This window comes from Rhinopithecus bieti, unplaced genomic scaffold, assembly GCF_001698545.2.
Source record: "Rhinopithecus bieti isolate Rb0 unplaced genomic scaffold, ASM169854v2 scaffold_72, whole genome shotgun sequence".
Classification (NCBI taxonomy): Eukaryota; Metazoa; Chordata; class Mammalia; order Primates; family Cercopithecidae; genus Rhinopithecus; species Rhinopithecus bieti.
Window position 1 is genome coordinate 159,771 of NW_016803042.1, and position 11,483 is coordinate 171,253.

Consider the following 11,483-nt stretch of genomic DNA (forward strand, 5'->3'; position numbering starts at 1 on the left):
TGCACTCCAGCCTGGGCTACAGAGTGAGACTACATCTCCAAAAAAAAAAAAAAAAAAAAAAAAAAAAAAAAAAAAAAAAGATAAATACTGAATTTAGCTGCGTGTGTCTGGATACGGTAATACCAAATCAATTGGCCTCTATATATTCCAGCCTGCAAAATGCTAAGAATATGATTTTTAATGATGCCATTTAAAATAGCATCAAACTATCAACTCTCTAAGAATAAATCTAACAAATGCAATAAGAGTGCTATACTAAATATTATAAAATTTTATGGAGAGAAATTAAATATGACCAGAAAATGTAGGAGAAAAACCTTGTTCATAGATTGAAATCGTTTATATTGTAAAGATGTCAGTCTGTCTAGATTGATTTATAGTTTCGATGCATTACCAACCAAAACCACAACAAATATTGGGGAGAATATAACAAGTTGATTTTAAAATGTATGGGGAATGCAAAGAATCAAGAATAGCACGTGCACTATTAAAAGAGGAAAAGGAGAGGTAGTCATTGTGGTGGTGTTAGTAAGAGGACGTAAACTATCATATCAAGTTTTACAACAAACATACAAAGATGGGTGAACCAATGGAATAATACGGAATAATAGTAACATAATATAGATAGCCCAAAAAAAGACCACATACACATATATGTATACTCTACCTAACAAAAAATAAATAAGTTGTGCAGAAACAATTGGATAACCATTTGGAACAAATCAAACTTGAATTCAACCTCAGGCCACACACAACTAGCCAGCTGCTTTGAGTAGCCTGCTGGTGTGATGGCCAGGCTGGAAGGGCCCTGCTGGGACTGCTCATCTCTACTCTTGTTTTCCAGCAACCCAGCCCAGCCTTGTTCACATGGCAGCAGCATTCCAATAGAGCAGCGGTTCTTAACTGGGGCAATTTTGCCCCCATTCCCCAGAGATATTTGGCAATGTCTACAGACATTTTGGTTGTTATAATTTGGGAAAGGGAAGGGCAATACTTGCTACTTGCATCTGGTGATAGAGGCCAGGGATGCTGATAAACATCCAACAATACAAAAAAGAGGCCTCAACCACAAAGAATTATCTGGCCCAGAATGGCAATAGTGCCAAGGCTGAGAAACACTGCAATGGGGAAAATGGAAGCTGCAAGATCTCTAAAGGTCTAGGCTTAAAATTCATACAATATCATTTTCACTTCATTTTACTAGTCAAAGGATCTCAAAGCTAGTCCAGATTTGAGGAGCTGAGAAATAGATTATTCCTTTTGATGAGAGGAGCTACAAAGAATTTATAGACACCTGTTACCTACCACAAAAGCTGATGCTTTGGGGAAGGGGAACCACTAGGAGGATGTTGATGCCTTTTAATGAAGTGGAGAAGACTGATACAGAAATAGGCTGAGCTTAGATAGAAGGATTCAGGGATGGCTCTGAGATTTCAGAAATGGAAACATTTCTAAGGAGACAGAGAGGCAGTAAACTAAAATAACAAGGCATGGATACTGTGTAAAATTCAAGCCTAATGGATTGATTTTGAGATACTCACACAATTATCTAGAAAAACCGAGTCAATCAAGTTAAGTTCTATCAATGTGGGATGCCAAGAAATTTGTTTTGACGGTTAATATGGATAAGAAAAACTCAAAGTTTACCTTATTGCCAATATCACCATAATGACATAACTGAAAAAAATTCAACTTCAAAAATAAACACTGAAAAATACCAAGTTCTTCACTAAGACTGCTTGGTAAGTCAGCAAAGGGGAATTACATCACACAGCAATTACAAGTATTATTTTCTTTGCATTTTTATTACTTTTTTTTAATTTTTTATTTCCATAGGTTTTTGGGGAACAGGTGGTATTTGGTTACATGAGTAAGTTCTTTAGTAATGATCTGTGAGATTTTGATGCACCCATCACCCAAGCAATATACACTGAACTAAATTTGCAGGCTTTTATCCCTCTCCTCCCTTCCACTCTCTCCCCTAAGCCCCCAAAATCCATTGTATCATTCCTATGTCTTTGCATATTCATCGCTTAACTCTCACTTACAAGTGAGAACATACGATGTTTGGTTTTTCCATTCCTGAGTTAGTTCACTTAGAATTACAGTCTGCAGTTCCATCCAGGTAGCTGTGAATGCCAATAATTCACTCTTATTTATGGCTGAGTAGTATTCCATTGTGTATATATATATAAAAAAAAATGTTTATCCACTCATTGATTGATGAGCATATTTTTGCAATTGTGAATTGTGCTGCTATAAACATGCATGTGCAAGTATCTTTTTCATATGACTTCTTTCCCTCTGGGTAAATACCCAGTAGAGGGATTGCTGGATCAAATGGTAGTTCTACGGTTAGTTCTTTAAGGAATCTCTACATTGTTTTCCATAGTGGTTATACACTAGTTTACATTCCCATTAGCAGTGTAGAAGTGTTCCCTTATCACCATATTCATGCCAACGTCTTTTTTTTTTTTAATTTTTTTATTATGGCCATCCTTGCAGGAGTGAGGTGGTATCACACTGTGGTTGTGATTGGCATTTCCCTGATCATTAGTGATGTTGAGCATTTTTTCATCTGTTTGTTGGCCATTTGTATATCTTCGTTTGAGAATTGTCTATTCATGTCCTTAGCCCACTTTCTTATAGGATTGTTTGGTTTTTTTCTTGCTAATTTGTTTGAGTTCCTTATAGATTCTGGATATTAGTTGTCTGTCAGATGTCTTTTTTCTTGGTAGATTTATACCTCAGCAATCTACCCCTTATCTCTGCATTTTCGTGTCACCACCTGACTCAAGAAAATCAAAGAATCCTCCCCAGTACCCACCTCCTTAAAGAGTGAATTAAGTAGAGGTTAATAGCTTACTCATATTTTAAATTTTTTAGCTCCTGTTCAGCTGCATGAAGAAAAATGATTTTATGGCATTCTGTTGCCTGCAACTGGCCTACTTATCTGTGAGCTACAGAACACTCACAGGGATAAAAATGGGTCGCAGCTTCCATTTCCAGGTATAAATGAGTAGAAACACTTCAGACCCAAGGCGTAACCGGGACTTTTCTCAAAGCACAAGTTATCTCACCCTAAGTGTAAGTTATGGAAACACACACGAAGAGCATAGTCAGAAACCAAGGGGTTTCACAGAGAAACTGCATTCATCCTGCTCTGAACTGTTTGAAGCATGTCAGTACCAAACTATTCATTTCCAACAGCTCAGCCATAGAGTCCAAAGATCTTAAGATCAGGGAGGAAGAACTTTATGGGAGAATGTGAAAACCACTGTCTTCATGTATAATCTTTCCCTTGAGTTGAATTCAGAGCACTTCTTACCTTCTTAATATAGACTATTTTATCTCTATTCAAGCCTGAAGTAAGATCTGTTTATTCCTGACTTTAAAATATTTTAGCCCTTTTCACAAAGCCACCAGCCCCCGCCTTCACTGCTTTCCTCTAAAAGCAAACATGCTCCACCGTATTGAATATTTTATTAATTCTTCTAATTAAAAATCATCTTCCTTTCCTGTCCCTTTTCAAGGCACTATCTTCCCTTTTCACATGTCCGTTTTTCTTCTTCCTGAATTGCAAAGGTGGAGAAAAAAAAAGGTGAATAATGTTGTGAATGTAAACACGTCTGTTGCCATGGGAGCCGCAGCAGCTGAGCGACAAGAACCACTTGTGGCTGCAACATTTGCAGGAGGCCACTTACCAAACCTGGCAATTCTAATTCAGTAAACAGGGACAACAGTGGGCAGAGTTAGAGAAAATTGCTTATTTTTTTGGGAAGGAGAAAGGCAAACTAGGAGGCTTCAAGAACTCTATAGGATGTACAGTTGATGTTGACGAGCATGCCTGTTGCCTAATGAAGTGGTTGTTTTTCAAAGGGGCTTGGTAAAAACGCAATTTCCAGCTGCCTTGACAACAAGGAGGTAGGCTTAATGATGCATCCTGTGTTTGTTCACAGTTCCCCCATAGGCCTGGTGATGAGGCCAGGTTGAATACAGTGCCATCCAGCAACTTAGAAAACCATTGCCAGGTTGCTGCCTGTTAGGTACCACAAAATTCTGAGCAATGTGCAAATCCAGTAAAACTTGCCCATTTACTTAGCTTTAAAAAAAAAAACCTGCATAAAGTGCTCAGTACTACGGAAAGAAAACTGCAGCTGTGTTCTTCATTCTTCTCCTTCTTAAAAATGCAATCAATTAAGGAATTTTTTCATTTACCAAAAGCATTGTTATTTGTCATGTGCATCAAAGGGGCTGGGGAACATCTTTATGTATTTTGTTTTCCAGTGATCTTAAGAAAAACGTTAACAGGAACAATTAGCCACACCCATATTTCTGAGATTTTACAAGCCAGAACAGAGGACCCACCTCCTGAAGATTTGTACCTAGGAAGAGGATACGGAATAAAAATTATTTGTGTCTCATAGGCCATCCCCAGAACCAAGACCCCAAGAATGAGGACCTCAAGGGTATAACTTGTCATGATCACAAAAAGTATTCAAATGAATTCCTTGAGAGATTTGACTATGCAGGCTTTTTTTAGCCTTCTCTTTTGTTCACAGGACAGAACAATTTCTGGCTCACATAGCAGGTACTTAATAAAATTTATGTAATTGAATTTAAGTAGACAAAATGAAAAGTTGTTAAAACAATTAATTATACCAAATTTGAGTAATTGAATATGACTCAAGTGTGATAAAAGTTCTTAAAAGACTTTAATTTCTGCATTCTTAATTAAAATAGTGGGGTTTTTAATTGTATTATAAAATATCAAACCCATTTTCTATAAACCCCTAAAGATGTTCAGTCTTGTTTTATAGAGGCAGAGTTCGAACAGTAGAAACCACAGGGACCAGAGTTGGGGTAATTTTTTTACTTCTATGTCCAGCTTGGACCCTAATCGGCTGCATGAACTTAGGAAATCCTTGACACTTATTTTTCTCATCTGTAAATATTCTCCCTGGTGAAGTCCAAATGACATTATAAATATGAAGGCAATTCAAACATTATAAGAGATCAGATGAACTATATAAACCTAACCTCCTTTGTGTCTTTCTCCTTTGAGTCTTTACACAAATGCCATCTTCTCAGTGAGGCCACCCTTGGGCACCTTGTCTAAAATTACAGCCTAATGCAAACCCCATCCCTGCTTTATTTTTCTCTTGGCACCATCATCATGTTGCATATTCTATATCCAACTTATTTGGCTTGCATATGGACTCACTGCTTGCTAGAATATAAACTCCATAAGAATGAAGGTTTCTTTTTACTGTTTTTTCCTAGATATATCCACAGACCTAAATACATGTTTTAAAATATTTTTTAATTAATAAATGCAAAAATGAATGACTAATTTGCTGTCAGCTTTTTCTAAATGACTTTTCAACATGATAGAAATATTAACCAAGTCATTCTATCAAGGCCTCTGATCATATCTGTTAAAGTCAGCAGAGTCCACTGAAAGAGCTCAGGATTGTGAGTCAGGACACCAACAACATAGAGGATTTTGGGCATGACTCACAACAAATCCGTATGTGTCACAGCTACGAGCTATAGAATTGTTATCAGCATAAAATATGATCATGTGAGCAAAGTGCTTTAAAAGTTAAAAGGTGTTACAGTTTGTACTACTATTAAACAGTGCCTTAATATTTTGTCAGGGACATTAAGCACAGTGGGAGTAAGAGTGGCAGTTACAATGCAAACATTTTCAAAGGAGTGAAGAGAAGGAAGCTGCAGTTGGTCTTGGCCTCTCTACTATAAATGTGGTTGTAAGCTGTCATAGGCGGCAGAGTAGAGCACAGACCATAGAGCCTTGGCCAGAGATCAGGGCACCACAGTATCCTTCGTGAAACTTGAAAGAGTTGAGTTGTGAAGCAAACTCAGATGTTCCAGCAAATTACAATGTGTAGATTAAAGTGCATTGTTCAACAAAGCATAAAACACACAATTAGAAACATTTAAAAATTACTCATATATCTGGAAATACTAAATCACTGCTTCCTTCAAAGTGTCATAAAAATGGAAGTTTCTCCTGACAGATTCCATTGTTCTGTAGGTACTATTTTCTTGGTATGATGCCTTCCAGTACCCCTGCATATGATTAATTTTCAAATAACATGAAGTTTTCCAGCATTATAATTCAGAATAGTTTTCTAGGCTTCTTATCTCTCTTTCCTCAGAATCATTAAATATTAGGTGTGGAGAATGGTTTTTGATGACAAAATCTTCTTTCTAAAGTAAGCTGAGTCAGAAACAAGGAAATGTCTAACCCTGTGCATTGGAAAGTGGGGTGCCCTCTGGGGTCACTGCCCTGTGTTTCCATCACAGCTCGGGAACTCTTTTAACTGGTTTCCCCAGCTGATTCCCAAGTGGGTCATCTGTGGAATGAGTATGGTAATCCGTGGAACTGGTGGATCCGTGATCCCTTCAGATGTTCACTGCATGAGTTGAAATGCTTGAGAGTTTTTGATCTTCGATCTAAAGAAAGGAGGCTAAGTAGAGGAGAAAGGACAGCGCTAGGATGCCTGAAAGAAGAAGGGATAGGGAAGAGGAAGAGACTAAAGAGGCATGGCCTGTGTCTCCTCCCATGACCTGAGTCCCTATGAAAAGAGGAGTTAGGAACAGAAGCTTGACAAGCAATAATTGGTGGGGCAGAGGGAGGCAGGGGAGATGGAGCTGGGAATTAGTAGCACAAGCCGTGTACATCAGCTGTGTACGTCAAGGGGCTGCACAGAGATGGAATGCAGTCATCCTTTAAACTGAATCCCTCTTGCCCTTTACAACACCCCATGCTGCCACTGCCCTCAATTCAGATCTTGGGCAAAGGGGTCCAAGGGCGGCTCCCAGCCCATTGAAGATCTAGTTGGCAGTAAAGCTCAGAGAAAGCATTTCCAGCAGGAGGAGTGCTGACCACAGCAAGGCAGGAGTCAGCCTGGAAAAAAGGAAGCAGCCTTGCTTCTGACCCTCCTGACACAGGCATGGAGGAGGACTAGAAGGGCTGTTCTCACACAGGGAGGGGCAAAGGGTATTGCAATTTGGGTGTTAGTATTAATAGGACTTCATCTCTGCCCTCAGACAGGTAAAACTTGGGGAAATTCCGGTTGCAGGGACAGGAGTTTGTTGAAAGGCTCACAGAAAGGATTAAATAGGAGAACATAAGAAGGTGCATGGCACAGTGGTCTAACACATAGAAGGTACTGCATAAACATAGTCTTAGAAGATTTCCCGGGTACTTGGGTGCAAAAGCATAGAAAGAATATTGATACCCCTCCCCAAAACATCCTTCTCTGTCCCCCACCCCTTACTTAAGCATTCTTACGCAAACTACAATGGCTCCAGGGTCTAGATGGTTATCTAAGATGGTCCAACAGCTTATCATATCCTGCAAAAAAATAATCACAGGATTTCCACTGACCATTCCATGTCAGGGGACAGAAACACACACTGGAATATGCCATCTGCTTTTGTCCTCAACGTCATGGCACCTTTTAACTATCTTTTAAATTAATAATATCTTCTGAAAGATTAGAAAAAGAGAATTCTTTTTTACTTGAAATAGTGCCAATACTAAATGAGTAAGTCTGACGTGAGTTAGTCATAAACATGTCACCTGGCTCAGAGAATTTTATATCCAAATCGCCATCCCACAGCGGTGTCTTTGCAGTTTCTCTTGGCTCACTGTGCTATTTTTGAAGCCTTATAATGTTGCCTTCAGAAAGAGCCTGCAAGAAAGGAAGTCAAAAGAAAAGACTAATCTAATAAAAATCAAAATGATGCTGCATACCAAACACGACAAAATAAAACATTTATCTCTCCCAGGGGTCTGCCATAGCCAGTTCTTACAGCTCATCTACCGCTGACAAGTTTTATGTTCTTGATTACATCCAAAGCACAATTGCCCCAAATTATTTAATCATATGCATGCCAGGAATGCACTACATCTGACAAATAGAAAGTGAAATCTACTGCCTTTGTTTTCCCCAGGTTTCAATATGCAATTGTGTAAACTTTCTAAGTAACATGAATGTGTAATATAGGTATAAATTAAAATATTAAAAATTCAGGTTGATTCATTCAGGTGAATAATTCAAATGTGACACTTCATAGCTGTGTACTCCTAGAAAATTCTCATTAGGCCTGAGTAAAAGTGCTCTAATGTACATAGTATTATTTATGTGGTCATAGAAGATCTTCAGGTTGGGAGACTTACTTTCTTTTTCTTGTGAGACTTTTCCACTGTACCCTAACCCATTTATATTGCAATGTAGAATTCTTTATAGCTATATGAGAACTTAAATAGCAGCAAGTCCAATCGCTCATTTCAAAGATGAAAAATAAACAAAATGCACTAAAGTAGTGTTTTTGGGTTAAATCTTTCTGAAAATGTAATTTTAAAATCTTAACCCAAGAAAATTTATAAGGGCTTTAGTCACCTGGGTCTAACCTCAGAGGCATGTAAGAGAATGCGTTGTTGTCACCAAGCAACAGGAAATAAGATGCAAAAAGACTGCATGTTTGTCTCCCCCAAGGGACTGAATTCATCAAACAAAAGTACCGTGTTCTATTATCTTTACATCTTTAATGATGTACATAATAGACTTATATAAGCATGAAAAGAATAAACTATCCCACAGGAGAAATATACCAAATATTCCTCCTGCTCACCCTATTTCAAGAAAAATTTGTCAGATCTTCCTCATAATTCTCCCCAGTTATAGATTGTGTCAGCACCAGATACCAAATATTAAGTGTAAATTAAATACTGTAGAACTATTTTTAGTAGCACAGACCACTACACGTAGTTGGTGATCTTGACTAGCTGCTGAATTAATTTCTGCCTGTACATAAAAAGAATATACAGAAGACAGCACAGAGTTGAAAAATGTCCATTTACTTATAAGTGCCCAACTGTGGGTACTGCACATAAAATCGTTCTCTTTAAAAAGAATATTCTCTAAATGCATACAGATCTTGGAGTTTGGTTGGGTTTACCTTATCCGTCATAATAACAAAATCATTATCTCGGTTCTTATGCACTAATTATGGTAAAGCCTCCTAAACTGTGCAGCAGGTATTGTCTTTTTTGCCTATGAATTACATTTTATCTTGCTATCACTGGTTTGTTGGATGAACTATTAACAGCTTATTGCTATTCAGACGTAAATGATAGCTTTGACCACCCTATTTTACCCACCCTAAAATGTATTTTTATGCTAAACCTATCCAACCGAGTGATTTCAAATATATTTATTATATATATAATAATATGATTATATAGAAGTTAATATGGTTATGTCCATAAGTAGTTTGTAACTGCCAAGGAAATATTATTTTTTAAAGTTTTTTTTCACTGTTTTAAATACAGGGGAAATAGTTCCTGTAAGAATCTCTAAGCAGTTTTACAGAGAATAATTTCACTCACCATTGTAGTATGCTTCTCTGAAAATGAGATTCTTAAAGGAGCAGGATGCTGGCAGACTGCACTGAGGGTGGTGATGGGCTCTGGGACATAAAGACCTGACCCTCCCCTTACTGCTCACACTGGGAAACTTTTATAGTTGTCTCTACAACTGTTCCAATATATGAATGCACAGTTCACCTAGCAAGTGCAGACTTAGAGCATGTGTGTTCGATATATGAAGGCATACTTCACCTAGCATGTGCAGACTTACTACCAGCAAGAGTAACCACTAAAGGGGCTTTGAAGCATCAATCTTAATGTAGTTCAAGGTCCACCAAGTGAAAAATCTAAAGATATGAAGGACCACAGCAGATGCTGTTGCCACACTCCCTTCCATATCCCTTCAGCCTCAACTCTGAGTTCCTGTAGCTGTCATGGACAACGGGCACGTTGGTAACTTCCCACTTCAAATACCCTTCCCTGTCTGTCTCTCCACCTGCGGGCTATCTCTCGCCTGTGAGAGATTGCTTAGGCTACTTGCATGCACCGCTGGCAGTGTAAAACTCTTAACTTTATTCTCCTTTGGATGTGCTTTGCAGTTCCTATTCTTGATAATATGGTGCAAAGCTACTATAAGCAAGGCTCTTTCAATCCATACTTGTAAGCAATCTGGAAATGCTAGGAATTCAACACAAAGAGCAACCCTCAACAAATGAGGAGAGGGAGTAGGTGGACAAATACCACAATTTCCTTGTCCCACAGCAGAACAAGTCTAAGTTCCTGAGCGTGTCCCCAGCTAGACAGAACCCTATTGCCTATATAGGTAACCCACCTGTATGAATGCACCCTCAAGTGGCTTTTCTCCTGAGAAAAGAAAAATAGCTCAGAGCTGTCTGAGCTACCCGAGGTATACAAAACTTACCAGGCACTAAGAAACATGGTTCAGTCCAGCGCCTGAACCCATGCCTGGAGGCAATTGTTTAAAAGCATCTTTTTCATGATGCACGGTCTCACCCACAATCTTCAAATTCCGGGAATATGTGATACAAAGAACAATGTACAGCCTACCAATAGCTTTAGTAATCTTAACGTAAATCTTGGTAAACAACTTAGGAACTGCCTCTTCTTTTTCCTTAAAAACTCGCTTTTAAAGGCTGCTAACCAAAATGTATATCCTGAGCAACTTGAATCTATGCTTCTGGGTGGCCCTTCTCAACCTTTAGGCTTGAATACACTCTCTTTGAACTAGATTTTGACCTTTTTGTTTGTTCTAGGTTCATACTCCCTGTCTTCACTCACTTTCTTAGCTCCTTCTTTTATGCATCCAGAATCCCCCCAGATAAACTACCCACCTCCGAGTACTGCTTTCCAGTTCCACTTTTGAGGGATTATAACTAAGACAAAACCTTCCTTCATAGTCAGTGGTAATGGGCAAATTTAAGGAAGTTAATGGGGTTAACTACTAAGTTAGTGGGGTTAGTGGTGAGAGAAGGGGAGGAAGAAAGAAGTGTCACCTTTTACTTAGCTGAAAATGTGTTCTAGTCATGATATTCACAAATATACCTCTTATGCTGAGAAGACCTTCTAAAAGACATATTCTCCATTTTCAAACGATGGCTGTTTGCAGCACAGTTTCTGGGGCTATATCTCCACTGACATTTTCCTATGATATCTGATTTTTAGTAAGTGTGTATGTCTATGGATTCCACCCTTTGTTTTTTCTGGTAAAGCTTACAGATTTGCTAGTGATATTTCCACGCTGCTTTGCCTTTCACTGTCTCCAGCTACTATCAGTGTGGCTCATAGTAACTGTTATGTATATGAGTGAAAGAAGGAAAGCAGAGAGAGAAAGGAAGAAAAGAAGAAAATATAGTAGTGCCTTAAAATGCATTAGGTGATAAGCCATGCAATTCTAAAGAGTAAGTATGATTCATTTTGTATATGTCAGTTATAGTATTTGCAAATTCCTGGGTTATCTGTAATTCTTAACAATAAGCCTAGATAGTCCTTAAGGTCCAGTGAGAAAATAAGTTTGACACATCAGAAACTCAGGAAAAGCACTGGGGCCTGAGGAGCATTC